This window comes from Dendrobates tinctorius, unplaced genomic scaffold (genome assembly GCF_039654945.1).
Source record: "Dendrobates tinctorius isolate UK_male_01 unplaced genomic scaffold, ASM3965494v1 ptg000070l, whole genome shotgun sequence".
Lineage (NCBI taxonomy): Eukaryota > Metazoa > Chordata > Amphibia > Anura > Dendrobatidae > Dendrobates > Dendrobates tinctorius.
This window is the reverse complement of record NW_027361738.1, coordinates 63,538,584-63,554,086: the sequence shown is the minus strand read 5'-3', so window position 1 is coordinate 63,554,086 and position 15,503 is coordinate 63,538,584. Positions and strand designations below refer to the sequence as shown.

General features: G+C 43.3%; 1 protein-coding gene across 2 annotated transcripts in view; it reads left to right on the top strand.

Moving 5' to 3' along the window:
• APBB1IP (amyloid beta precursor protein binding family B member 1 interacting protein) overlaps positions 1 to 15,503 on the top strand; it is a 148,178-nt gene that overhangs the window by 100,871 nt on the left and 31,804 nt on the right. The window lies entirely within an intron of this gene.

Below are 15,503 nucleotides of genomic sequence, written 5' to 3'. Positions count from 1 at the left end.
AGGAAAGGTCGCACTCAACAGGATAAAATGTGGCGCATTTATTGACATATAATTACATGTAAGGACAGAGTGGAAATACAAGAGTGCTCACAAGCTGAAAACGGCCGTTTCGCGCTGTTCTAGCGCTTCCACGGGACCTTCCCTGACATGTAATTATATGTCAATAAATGAGCCACATTTTATCCTGTTGAGTGTGACCTTTCCTCTACATGGATTCAATGAGATAGATAGACAGATATTGTCATTATTTCTATTATTCCATCACTATTTGCTAACAGAAGTTACAGTAACTTGCTCATTATGTTAATTATTGTAGATTTTTTACTTCTGGCATTTTGCTCTCGCTGTATTTCATTTACATAGTAATGTGACCTTTACCGAGTAAACATCAGTGGGTTCATCACACAGAGCAGCCAGAAAATCACCGTAAGAAATGCAACAGCTTTGTAAATCATGAGACATTTACATGTTACAATTATACATAAATGACCACCAAGTGAGCAGAGGCAAAACATAAAACTTACAAAGCGACCTCCCGTCATCGTGCCGTATTGAAACGTCTCATTAGCAGAGCAAATATCTGGAGATATAAGCACTTTCAATACGTATTAACAATGGGCCAGGAGACTAAACAAACAGTGGTCGCCGGTGATGATTTCCACCTGTGGACAACAAGGATACATAATTCTGTGAACAAAATTTATCATCTAACATCAGGCTCCTCCAGCAGGGAAAGCACAATGAGCCCCAGATGACGGGCGTTTAGGCATTACTGTTACAAGGATTGGGTTTTGGAATGTGAAAATACTTCTGTGATGATTCCACCAATCGGTGTTCTAGGAATGCTGTGATTGACAGCTCAGCCACGAGCCACCCTATAGGAAGAGGAGCATGCTGGGCTGTCAGTATTGTGAGTGACGAACCAGTCACCTAATCTGGCCGGGTTTGCTGGGTTTCCTCCAAGTGTCACCTGTTCTGGTTGATTGCCTGGCTATTCAGCTGGCTGACAACGGTCAGATCATTGCCAGTTTGCCAGTCGTAGCGTTGCTCGGTGCTGTGTGTGCCCTGTGCTCTGTGTTCAGCTATTCAGATCTTTGTTGCCTGACCTTGGACTTTGCCTTCTGACCATTTTTCTGTATTTCCCTTTGCTTTTGATGTACTCTGACCTTTGCTGTCTGACCTGGGACTTTGCCTTTTGGCCACTCTTTTGCCTTACCCTTTTGTCTTTGACATGCTCTCCTGAGATCCGACCCCAGACTCCTTGACTCCTTGTCTCATGGCTTGTTCAGTGAGAAGTGACCCAGCGTCATAACTATATTGCATTTGCTGCCTTTTTTTCACATCCCTCATTAGTGAATTCTGATTTAAAAGGGGGTCCAATGTTCAGGATTCTCATTTCATGGCCAGCTGGGAGAGAGGCTACAAAATGTGGTGCTCGCTCTGGAAGACTTGTCCTGTCCTGCAATACAAAGGCAACTCATTGATTGGAATGGACACCGTGTAATGTGTCATTCCTCCAGTGGTGGCGCTGCAGAGAAATTGAATTCTTATTGCCATGTTTCTGTACAGATCACAGCTGATCACACTTATGATATAATACAGGTCACATATTCATAATACAGTGAGGCGACAGAGCAGAAAAAAAAGTGGCTCCTTGCTCTGGATGATATTATCTCAACTTTCCTAAACAGATAAATAAGTGTACATAATAAAATCAGTTGGCACATAAATGTGGCCATAAAAACAGAATGGTGGGCATTAAAGGGGTAATACCATAAAGGAGTTCCCATTACTTGGACCCACACCGATCATGATAACAGAGCTCTAGAGGCCTCTGTTTGAGATGATCAATGGTTCCACCATTCTAGTCATTGTCATTAGCTGCTGTAGTTATAAAGGTGGAGAAGATGGCGTAGCACCCTCTTATACCCCTATTAGTCAGGCGGGACAGGTTTAAAGGAAGCCTGTCACCATTTTTTTCCGATATAATCTATGGTCTTTCAGCCCCATGTGACGGCATTCTATAATGCTGCACATATTACTCCAATTTGCCCTGCGAGACAAAAAAATACCTTTAATTATACTTACCTATGGGGCGTCGTTGATCTTGGTCTGGTGCCTCTTGTCCCCCTGCGATGCCGTCCTCCTTCTGTGCTTCTTGTGGATGACGCATCCTACGTCATCCACCCAGTGTTCCCCTTCGCACTTCTGAGCTGGTGCACTTTTCTCTGCCCTGCCAAGGGCAAAGCACTGCAATGTGCATGCCCCAGTGCTCTTTTGACTTTTTCCAGCGCATGCGCATTGCAGTTCATGAGCTTTGTATTGGCCCGCCTCCTACTAATGATGGGTAGCCTTTTGCCTATCCACGGGTTACACAGAAAGTTGTCAATGAGTGGTGTGGGCGGGGTTATGCAGAGCTCAACATTCAGAGAACTGCTAGATCTGCAGCAGAAAAAACTTTTTAGCAACACTGCAGTAAGAAGCCTAGTAAGTGACACATCACTGGAATCAGGGTCTCTGCCTCTTCAATATGCTGCTCTCACAGAAAGGCACCAACACCTGGTGACAGATTTCCTTTAATATATTTGGTATAATAGGCCCATACTGAGTTTCCCTATATGACTAAATATTTTTCCCCATGTTCACTCCATCCTAACTCCGGGAGGTAAACTGTATACATGATAACTGTTCTGAATTAGCATCCCAATTTTTCAACGGTAGTTTTGCGAAATTTGTGGTGTCCCAGGAAGAAAAGAGGTTGGGGTTAAACATTTTTGGGCAGGATTATGTTGGTTCTGGATGTGGAACTAAAGCATCTGGTGCCTTCCTCCGTGCCGTGTCCTCCGGGTCAGGGACTCAGTCAACCTCCAGGCCAGATGGAATACTCCTTTCCAACACTCCGCCAACATGTGCCTTTTCTGAACGTCTCCTCTTATAGCGCCTTTAAATGAAGTACTCCTAGTACTGAGTTACACTGGAGTTCCTCCTGTCCGATGTTCTTATGAACTCTACTTGTACGGCAGACAGCTGTAGCCTGCTTCGGGGACTTCTTGCTACTAAGTCCCGGCTCACTATCCAGTTGCTGTTGTGCCCCCAAGTCTTGTGTGGGAATAAAGTGGTCACTACTTCTATTCCTCTGGTGTCTGCTGCAGGACCATTAGTATCCATACAACCTCGGGGACCGGGCCCCGGCCTTGCGCTTGGAACTTCTAGGAAGGGTTCTCCTCTAACCCACGTGCTCTGTTCCCTTTTACTCCTCACGTTCCGTACTAGTCTTTCTTTCTATGGAGAATCAGGCTTTCAGTCTATGTTGCTCTCTCTCTTCCTTTCCCGTGCCAGCAGACCGAGATCACCGGGATCTGCTGCCGCACTTCCATCCATCCATCTATCCCTCTCTCCGGAGATCTTCTTCTCTCCAACTCTCTAACCAACTTACCTCTCATCCTAAACTCTTCCCGCTCCTTGTAATGTCATCTAACTCCACCCACCTCCCAGCACGTTTCGTGTTCCAAGCAGGGAGCCACCAATGGGTGCTTTGCTATACTCCAAGCAGGGAGCCGCCGAAGGTGCTTTGCTACACTACTTTGTGGTGTGGGGTGCAGGTGTTGGAGCGTGGTCAGGAGTCTCCACCTTACCTGGATGGTGGGGCACCACACCTCAGGAGGAGGTGCAGTACCTCTGTGGCGACTGAGCCTTCAGGGGCGCCACACATCCCTAAGTTGTCAACACCAATTTTAGCAACTGTGGAATTGATAGTAAATTCTTAATTTTTTCTTTCAGAAACCAACACATAAAAATAAGCAACTTTGTAATATATCTTATCAGAGAAATCTACTTCTTTCTCATCCTGGACTGAATATTCACTCTAAATTCATGCATAAATTTTGTATTCCGTGAAGAGAGACTTTCCCATTACTGAGATAGGAGAGGACATTTGGTGATTTCAAAATTCTATGGAGAGAGGAGAAGCTCAAGGCCGACACTGACATTCTGCTGCAGGTTCTCCTGAAACCACAGTTACAATTCTCCATAGAACTTTATGAGCACCAACTGTCATTTCCTATCCCACTAATGGGAAAGTCTGTGTTCACTGAAGACAGATTTTACCCGTGAATTGAGAAATTTGAGAATGAATGATCAGTCTAGGAAGAGAAAGCAGATTTAATTAAAAAATATATACTGTAATACAATGTTTTTACTTTCCCATAAAAAAATAAGAAAAATAAAACTTCAATTTTATTTTACTCTTTAACTGTTCTGATTTATTTCACATCCTTAGAGATCCAATAAAGAGGTTTTCCACCATTGGATCCCTATGAGGCTGTTAGTTTGGGTCATCTCGGCATCTTTAGGGTTATCTTTTTATTTGAAGCTATATGATAAGTAATATTTGGTGAAATGACTGAAATCATTAGAGGCGGAGGGTGCACATATTTGTGTCTGTGTTTTTCTTAGCCAGACTCCTCTCCAGCACAATATGCACAGTAGTGGTGATCATGGTAATAAATGCATGACGCTATAATTGCAAATGTCTAAATATTTTTCTTTCTGTGCCTATACAGCAGTGTCGGCCGTTATAACTGAAGGCTTTATACACACTACATGGTCTCTCATTTACCACCCAGGAGTCGTCTCTGACATCTCAATCAAGTCTTGAAGTTTGCAAGGAAATCTGTCAGCAGGATTTCACCCCCCAAAACTACTTCTATGCACATGTAGCTCTTTCAAAGACAATTTCGGCAATTCCTTTTCATGGCCAGTCTGCTCTTCCGTTACTAAGAAATCGGCGTTTGAATTGATGTGAAAATGAGGCTGAAGAGCTATGGTAGATCTGAAACCTCTGTCACTCCAGCTCTATTCCCCGCTGTAGAAGGCGGCTCTGGGCAAGGAATAGAGCTCATGTGACGGAGGCTTCAGATCTACAAACAGTTCTTCTGCCCATATAGATGGCATAGGAGTTTTGATCCTACTGACAGATTCCCATTTAGTTAGCGTGATCTATTCAAATCATCTGGAAGTAGTTATGGGGGTGAAGCTATTCCCCTGAAGAGCCATGTTATCGGATTCCCTCCTGACTGGAGTGTCATTCCACACGTCAGGTCATCATAAGCCATTTTCAGCAGCATTTAAAGCATTTTCAGTATCCAGCGGAAGTCGTGGTTTGTTGCCTGCACTGCTCTGGAGGTGGCTTTTTATTACAATCCCAGTCTATGGAACCGATATGTGTGACTACCTAGTGGAGCTGCTCCACCCACATGACTACCTAGTAATTTGAACATAAAGCGCTAACTTTAAAGTTTTGCCGAATCGGCAATACTGTAGAATTATCAGTATCTTTGTCATACTCTTCTCCTCTCCTAGATAAGAGGTTTGATAGCCTTAAAGGGAATCTGTCAGCAGGTTTTTGCTACTTAATCTGACAGCAGCATGTAGAGCAAGAGAGCCTGATTCCAGAAATGTGTCACTCATTAGACTGTGTGTTGTACTTTCAATACAAACAGTGTTTTATCAGCAGAAGATTATCACTGCAGGACTAGATCTCATGTGCAGGACAGTCTGGCTAATCTGTGTAACCACGCCCCATCACTGATTGGCAGATGGCTAGCAATGCAGTGTGTGCGGAGGAAGCTGCCAATCATTAGTTTGGGCGGGGTTATTTGGAGGTCAGCATTCTGAGCACTGCTACATCTACTGTACAACAGAAAAAACAGATTCTATCAAAACGGCAGCAAACAGCCCAGTAATCCCGGTAGTCAGGCTCTCTGCCCTTACAGAAAGTAGTGCTTAGATTTCAAAGCAAAATCCTGGTGAAATTTTCCCATTAATCCTCTTGATAAATTCCCTTTAAGGGGCATTAGATTTTTTTTTTACTATATCACTTATTGAAGAACCTTAGATCAAGGCTCTTACATGGAAAGTTGTCTCAGGACCTGGGTCAATCATCGTGATACCAGCACATGGGTGTTACGATCCGAACACCAGAAACCAAAAACTAATGTTAAAAGCAAAATCACATTCTGCCCAGTCTGTTCAGATCCCAAATCAGATCCATAACAGTAGATCAGACTGAACAGCATGACCACCAGGTAGGACCCAGCGGGATGGTGATTTGCAAGGAAATGGCTCATGTAAAATAATCCTGTAACTAAATGCATTTTATAGCATCTCTGGTTACTGATTTTGGGCAACTCTATGATCAATCACGGGGTCAAATTGTGATTTGCATGACCTCTTCCACAGCTGTAAGCCATTCAGCATCATGGAAATATAAATATATACAGTGGGGAAAAAAAGTATTTAGTCAGTCAGCAATAGTGCAAGTTCCACCACTTAAAAAGATGAGAGGCGTCTGTAATTTACATCATAGGTACACCTCAACTATGGGAGACAAACTGAGAAAAAAAATCCAGAAAATCACATTGCCTGTTTTTTTTTCATTTTATTTGCATATTATGGTGGAAAATAAGTATTTGGTCAGAAACAAAATTTCATCTCAATACTTTGTGATATATCCTTTGTTGGCAATGACAGAGGTCAAACGTTTTCTGTAAGTCTTCACAAGGTTGCCACACACTGTTGTTGGTATGTTGGCCCATTCCTCCATGCAGATCTCCTCTAGAGCAGTGATGTTTTTGGCTTTTCGCTTGGCAACACGGACTTTCAACTCCCTCCAAAGGTTTTCTATAGGGTTGAGATCTGGAGACTGGCTAGGCCACTCCAGGACCTTGAAATTCTTCTTACGAAGCCACTCCTTTGTTGCCCTGGCGGTGTGCTTTGGATCATTGTCATGTTGAAAGACCCAGCCACGTTTCATCTTCAATGCCCTTGCTGATTGAAGGAGGTTTGCACTCAAAATCTCACGATACATGGCCCCATTCATTCTTTCATGTACCCGGATCAGTCGTCCTGGCCCCTTTGCAGAGAAACAGCCCCAAAGCATGATGTTTCCACCACCATGCTTTACAGTAGGTATGGTGTTTGATGGATGCAACTCAGTATTCTTTTTCCTCCAAACACGACAAGTTGTGTTTCTACCAAACAGTTCCAGTTTGGTTTCATCAGACCATAGGACATTCTCCCAAAACTCCTCTGGATCATCCAAATGCTCTCTAGCAAACTTCAGACGGGCCCGGACATGTACAGGCTTAAGCAGTGGGACACGTCTGGCACTGCAGGATCTGAGTCCATGGTGGCGTAGTGTGTTACTTATGGTAGGCCTTGTTACATTGGTCCCAGCTCTCTGCAGTTCATTCACTAGGTCCCCCCGCGTGGTTCTGGGATTTTTGCTTACCGTTCTTGTGATCATTCTGACCCCACGGGGTGGGATTTTGCGTGGAGCACCAGATCGAGGGAGATTATCAGTGGTCTTGTATGTCTTCCATTTTCTAATTATTGCTCCCACAGTTGATTTCTTCACTCCAAGCTGGTTGGCTATTGCAGATTCAGTCTTCCCAGCCTGGTGCAGGGCTACAATTTTGTTTCTGGTGTCCTTTGACAGCTCTTTGGTCTTCACCATAGTGGAGTTTGGAGTCAGACTGTTTGAGGGTGTGCACAGGTGTCTTTTTATACTGATAACAAGTTTAAACAGGTGCCATTACTACAGGTAATGAGTGGAGGAAAGAGGAGACTCTTAAAGAAGAAGTTACAGGTCTGTGAGAGCCAGAAATCTTGATTGCTTGTTTCTGACCAAATACTTATTTTCCACCATAATATGCAAATAAAATGAAACAAAAACAGACAATGTGATTTTCTGGATTTTTTTTTCTCAGTTTGTCTCCCATAGTTGAGGTCTACCTATGATGTAAATTACAGACGCCTCTCATCTTTTTAAGTGGTGGAACTTGCACTATTGCTGACTGACTAAATACTTTTTTTCCCCACTGTATATCTGTGGAAAAAGAGCAACTGAGGTTATGGATGAAATGTGTAATGGTGGCTCCAACCATCCAAATGATACTCTGGTTGTTATATTATCTGAATATTACATTGCGTCAATAAGGCTCACAACACCGATTCAACGCAAGTAAAAGGATTCTGTTTTCTTTGTTTTAACATGCAAAGTAGAAATGGCTTTACACAAAGACATATAGTCTAGAGCTAGTAGTGCTAAAGTCTGGATTACTCTGAATGGAGCAGTTGTCGACCATGTGATCTCCCGCTCCATTCACTCTAATGGGAGTGCCAAAGACTAGACGAGATTTCTCCGGTGGTCCTATTAAGAATGAATGGAGTGGCATGATGGACATACCTCTATTCACAAGGGGCTCGAAGAGCCGGGGGTTATTGGGATCAGTGGGGTTGCAGCGGTCTGACCCCCAGGTATTGGGAAGTTATCCCCTATCCAAAGTTGGATGACTTCCAAACATGAGAATTGTTCTGCCTTCATACACATTGACACGGTGTGTAATCTAGCATACAGCATAAACCACCTTCTATCTTCCATAAGCAGACTGTTCTCTGTAGTCTAACTTGTTATCAGGATCCTGTCAGCGCTGGCGGACTGCCGCAGCTGAGCAGGGTCACTCACCCAGACTACAGGAGGGCCCGGGGTCCGAAACTGCAGGGAAAATTCTGAGCACAGGACCTGCAACACTAAAAGGTAGTATAGAGTACCAGGACCTACGATCATGTGACCACAGGGGGCGTGGCTTAGCGTCCTGCTGCAGTAGATGACTAGGATTCTATTACAGGAATCCTGGCGTGAAGATTAGGGGAACTCAGGTCAGACAAGCGGGGGGGTCATACACAGAGAGGGCAGAGTGGTACCAGAGGAGCAAGCAGAGAATAGTCAGAACGTACGCAATGAGTCATACACAGAGATAGCAACGCAGTACAAGGGAGGCAGTCAGAGAGTAGTCAGGTCCAAGGCAAAAGAGTAATACACGGGAATAGCAGAGCAGTACAAAAGGAACAGGCAGAACTCATAACAGGGACAGAACTGGGTCAAAACCAAACAAGCATAAAGTATCACAGTCACAAAGCACACCAGGGTCACAAACACTCGGCCAAGGGTCTGAGTATAAGCGACGAGGAATGAGTCCACAATGAGTCTATAAAAAGCCTCCCAGAATCTCAGAGTGAGGCCGTCAAGATTAACCTCTGAACTACCTAATCCCATGAACTAAGCAGATCATGACACTTGTTTATTGGTGAAGAGTATAGAACATGCGGTAAAACTATAAAGAATACAAACGACATAGGTAAGTATTGGGCAGATGATCACACAGCTAACACAAATTACAGGAAGTATACAATGTGATGCAAACTTTACATGGAATACACAGGTGTCTAATTTCATCTACTGAGCACTGGCTGCAATACAGCTAATAACATCTCTGTAACACTGCATTGCAAGAAATGATATTAATCTTACCAGATATGCTTTACCAGGATAGCGACTCAAGTAGGGGAGTTACAGGAGGAGAAATAAACAACGTGTGTCCTAAGAAATACACAGAAGAAAATGGCATCTTCCTCATCCCAGATACGTTGTTTCAATCCCACAATGCAACACTCTGTCTGCTATTAAAGGCACAGGCTATAAAAGCAATTAAAGACACAGCTATAAATTCAGCCACCACTAGATGGTGCTATAACTAACCAGCACATAATATAAACATATTTGCCCTATATTCAGAGGACAGAACAAGAATACCCATTTAAGTATATATTCAAGAATAATTCAGGATCAACCATTGCTCACCCAATAAAAGCCTAAAATCGGCTGATATCCTCCAAGAACCAGCTGAAAATATCCATGCCCTATGCACCAATCTGCTAACCACTGTCACCATTTAGAAATTTAGGGACTAAGTTATCATTGCTTTTGTTCCTTTTTTCTAAAATAAAGAGGGTTCTAATAGTGAGTTTTTCATTTGCGCCTCATTCTTTATTCATTTCTTTTTGCCTTTTTAAAGTTAAAGTGGATAAGTCCCTTAACTTTACTTGGATTTGTCTATTGTTTTGTTTTCCGACATGGACATGGTTTTGGCTATCCAGATGTTTTAGGCGAGGGTCACATAACCGTATTTTCACTCATCGGAGAGAACCGGGACGATTATGCAAATCTCGCTCAGATTAAACTCTGATCAGTGTGAGATCACAATGTGAATTGATTTTCCAAGATGTGGAGAAAATGGGAAAAAATTCTCCATCTTCTTCATTCTGTCATTTTCTAAAAGGTTGCAAAATTTTTGCGCCATTATACTTCAGTACCCATTTGGAGTTCAAATTTGCTCTAATTATTACGCTACATTTTCAAGCTTATTCGGAAGATCATGTGACTTTTTACTCTAAGAAGGTGCCAAAAAGCCTAAAAATTCAAAAAATAAACATTTTTTATTATTCAATTCATCAAACATTGTGCTCCCAATTCATATATAGGATAGCTTCAGAAATCTTCTGTACACTTTAGATCTTGTTCACTTGGTTTGACCTGTTTGTCTTTGGCTTAAAATGGTCTTCACCAACTTATTATCTCCTCCGTATGGGACGGAGGACACAAAAGTCCTCGAGGGGGGGTCTGGATTACTTGACCCTCTACTTATAACTTTCTCCTTACCTCTACTTCCCCCTCTTTTTTTCTCTTCCCCTCTCTTCCTTCCTCTCTTCCTTCCTCTCTTTCCTTTTTCTTTTCTTCCCTCTGACTTCTTTTTCATTTTTTTCCTGTTATTTTAATGTTGTTCATCAAACCTCTATTTTAATTTTCATGAGAATACATAACACAGAGGTTGTTTTGTGTATGACAATTTTCTGGACTGAATGGTATTAATAGTTGTTGTTCCAATTAGAAGATAATATTGGTGTCAAGTACGCAACAATGGAATTAATATGCAATTTGTTTTTCATTCAAGAACCAGACATGATATTGTTGAAAGCAATGTTTTATTTTAATATTGTTAATTCAATAAACATGATTTACACAAACATTGTGCTCCCATTCTGATGCATTTGACGGAACATTCATGAGAACTTCTTCTATTGCACAGGAACACCTTTATATTAGATGGCCAATGTCTGCATGATTTGTCATTTGACCATGATACGATGACAAGAAGAGGTCACAAGTTATCCCCTAACAGATTGCTGGGGATCTGATTGCCGAGACCCCCACATATCCCAAAATCAAAGCTCTGCAGCCCTGTCTTGAATGGAAATGCAAATGTTTGAAATCGGCTCCACTCATTGTATATAGAACTGACGGAGAAAGCAGAGCTCTGTACTTGGCTATTTCTGACAGTCCCATTGACAGTGAATGCAGTGGAGCCACGATTTGGGGATTCCTGGGAGTACAAGCAGACAGGATCCCAACGATCAGCAAGTTATCCTCTATCCTTTGTAAGGTAGCGCTGTCATTCGGGTAGGAGATACTCGCTTGGCAGCCAATAAATCACATCCGGCACAGGTTTTCCATAAAACCAAAACAGTCCATGCAGTTTATTCAGGCATCATAAACCACAGCAGCAACATAAAAGTTCATATAAAGAGCATAGCGTCCATGACAGAGCTTCACTCTGCTAAGCCTGTGGTCACACAGGTTACACAATGTCCAGTACTCAGGCTCTTCAGCCCTCAGATAGCTCACCCGTCAGGGTTCACTCATGGCTCTTTCTCCATGCTGCAGACGTCCATTCCCTCCAGGGAACTATCAGGCACATGCAGCCATTACACAGCATTCACTTGCTGTCAGAAGGCAGCCCCATCTCTCTCAGACGGGACCTTCCACAACGGACCAACCAGGTCCCTGCATTCACTCCATGTGACCTACCCTGGCCACCTTATATGGTCCATAGCCACGCCCACCGGGTCACATGGCTATGACCTCATCACAGGTCCTTCAACCACTCATACACACTTTGCAATAGCATTCTTAAACACACACCCCTGGGTGGGTTTGTAGGTAACTAGTGCAGCCCATCTCACCAGTTACCTGGAGACTTCCCAAACACATTGAAACAGCACCTCAGCAGTATCACTGCTGATCAACACACACATAAGTCTCCATCCCAAGGCCACCCACCTTGAGATACATAACGGTCATTCAGTATTCTACTACTCATCCTCTCTCCTGGGACAGCCACACAGCGCCCCCTAGCGGACACAATGGTCACTACACCACACCTTGGATAGGGCAGAGATTGTAATATGGGGTATAACCCTTTCACATCTATAGCAGATATCAAGGAACAAGGATTGGAGATGCCCATCCTTTTTGATGTTCCCCCCATGCTCAGGCGCGGATGGTTATGTGGAGGTCGGTGCAGATAGCTGTCAGCTTGTGTGTATAACTGGCTATAGACAGCAGGACAAATATGAGTGTTGTTCAATAATATATGGCCTGGCCTAAAGCTTTCCAATGACCTTCTTAGGGCAAAACACTGCCAGGGTTACATTGCATACAGTTGGAATTAATAAGCCCCTGCTCATACATTAGGTCACACCAATGACTCACAGCTAATTTGTTTGCTTGCGTGGGCAATTAATCAAGAATCTGCACAATATAAAATGCATTAACTCCATAAAACCGTTATTCTTCCGACTGCCAATTTCTACAGTTTCTCCTATAGACTGTGTAGTGTACGTGTCATAAGCCACCCAAGCCATAGCCATACCATTTATTTGTAAATCCCAACTAATCGATGTAAATATCACTTATAATATTAGCCTGATGAAGGGGCCTTCTGAGCCCTGAAAGCTTACAAATATAATCTCTCTGGTTAGCCAATAAAGGTATCACTTCTTTAATACTTTTCTTATTTTTTTGGGACATAAGTATTTACATCAAGTTTTCTGGCTAACACGGTACCACAATATTATTTTATATTGTACATCGTAAAACCCAACTAGCAACCTAAAACCTAATCCTATCTTCATTCTCACTATGTGGTGGTGTTGCTGAGTTTACGATATCATGATACAACCACAGCTCCAGATATTTCCTACAGGTGGTTGTCTTCCTTCATTTCAAGGATTAAAATAAAAGTGTCAAACATGCAAATCAACGGGAACAATAAGGGGACGGATGAAGGACAGCTCATCCAGTAATTCATCTTTTTTACCACATTCTGGAGAGATAGTTGATTTGGATTATTATTAGTCTTGATTTACTATTTTCTTTGCATGTCCATGGGAGAATTTGATTCCTATATTACTACTTTGGTCTGATACCGTACGCTTTTAATATGACACTATATTTTGCTACCGGCACCATATTCACTATCAAGTACCATATACCATATTATAAACAGAAAACGCCCATACCTTCGTAATATAAACTGTGCCACATTAATGGCGTCTCATGTGCCCTCTTACGAGAGTATTCCCCGTCATCTAATCCTAGTGGCCCATCAAAAAACTATTGTTGGCATACTATATAGCCATATTCATGAGACCTTGAGTCATACTTGAGTACTCGATCTCCCAGTCTGTATTAATTCACTAACACGTCTGTATTATGTAAGCGAGATTAGGGTCATATTCATTGAAAGTGGTTGGGCGTTCTATTTGTTAGTGGTGACTGGTTTTGGGGGTGTACTCATAGGGTCTGAATCTAAATTTATTTAGGCAATTTGGTGGCTTTATTTCTTAGGTGGGTCAAGCAGTGATCTGTATTTAGGGTGCCTATATTTGATATTTGAAAATTGCTGGACAAATCATGAGGAATCTTAAATACGCAGACGATACAACATTGATAGCAACAAGCGTAGATGGAATGAAGGACTTATTACAGAGGTTCAAGATGGAAAGCTCAAGCATGGGACTGCTACTCAACACAAAGAAGCAAAGATATTGACTACTGGCAGGTAAGGTACGACCGGGACACATTTGAGATGGACGAGGCCAAACTGAAAGTTGTAAAGGACTTCAACCTACTCGCATCAATGTGGGACGCCCTCCCAGGGCCGTGGGGTACTCGGTACCGGGCCGGTGTCGGCGGGATGTGTCACAGCAGCAGTGACCCGGTCCGTGGCCCTGGGCGCCCAAGTAATGGGGGAATTGAAATGGTGGAATGTAGTTGATTAAATGAATAGTTCGTGACGCCACCTGAGGTATTCAGCAAGTGAGATGTTAAGCCGACGCTGCATGCAGATCCACTGGGACTGATGGTATGGTGCAGCAAAGATGTAAAAGCTCCCCACAGGTGAAGCTGTAGTCCCAGGGCAGTGTAGATGTGGTTGGCATTGGGATGTAGCAGTGCCGGAAGGGTAGGAAGCAGACAAAGACACAGCGGGGTGCAATTTCTGTACCTTTACTTGGTAAATGCAATCCAGGGTCCTGATTACAGATGGTACTGGAGCAGGCTAGCCTGAAAGCAGCTCAGGGATTCTCAGCAGATGGGCTGTGCAGTCTCCTTCCCTAGCGCTTATTTGAGTGAAGTACTCCTAGTACTGAGTTACACTGAAGTTCCTCCTAATTTTCTACTAGCACTCCTCGTATGGCAGACAGCTGTAGCCGCTATTCCTCTCTTGGCTCACTCCGTGCTGTTGTGCCTCCGAGTCTTAGATGAGGTAGGGCATTTACACCCTCCTACTCCTCTGGTGTCTGTTGCAGGACCATTAGTATCCGTACAACCATGGAGACCAGGCTCCAGTTCATGTGCTTTCACTGGGAGCTCTCTTTCCTCAGCTCAACCTCCAGCTTCTCTCCACATGTCTACACACGTGGCCCTCCTCACACTAACTGACCACTCCTTCCTCTTGGCTCCCAGAGAGCACGCCTCCCTTCAATTCCGGTTCAGAGTCCCCCCTGCTGGCCTGGAGTGGAACTGTGCTGCATGTATAGGTTAACTGCGAGAGAGACCCTTCACTGCTTCCAAGCCTGGCATTACCCTCCCTGGAGGAAGGCAAAGCCACTATGGCGGCCATACTCCTGGGGGCGCCACAAATGATCACTCAAGATGCAGCAACAACACCAGAAGTCAAGAGGAGGATACCTATGGGCAAATCAATGTCACTGGGCAAGGCCTTCAAATCGAGGAACATTTCACTAGGCACGGTTCATACATAGTTTGGTCTTTTCTGTAGTAACATGGATGCGAAACCTGGACGATAAGGAAACAAGACAGAAAAAGAATTGACACCTTTGAAATGTGGTTATGAAGAAGGATGTTATGAATCCCATGGATGGCAAGAAGAACAAACAATTTGGAACTAATCAAGCCAGACATATCACTCAAACCGAACGAAGGATAACCAAACTACGACATGCCTACTTTGGACCCATCATACGAAGAGAGCAATTTCTGGAGAAGAACATCATGGTCAGTAGAATAGAAAGAACAAGGCAAAGAGGAAGAACAGCAACCTAATGGCTTGATACAATCAAAATAATGGCAAATAACATCCTTGTGGGCCTACCTAGGTTTGCACGAGCTACCTTCCTACAGATTGATGAAGTAGCCATGGCTCGAGATAAAGAAAAAGCCAGTTAAATAAATAAATAAATATTTGATGTAGGGATCTGGTCTGGTGAGATGAAAGTCAATAGACTAGGCTTTGATTGGT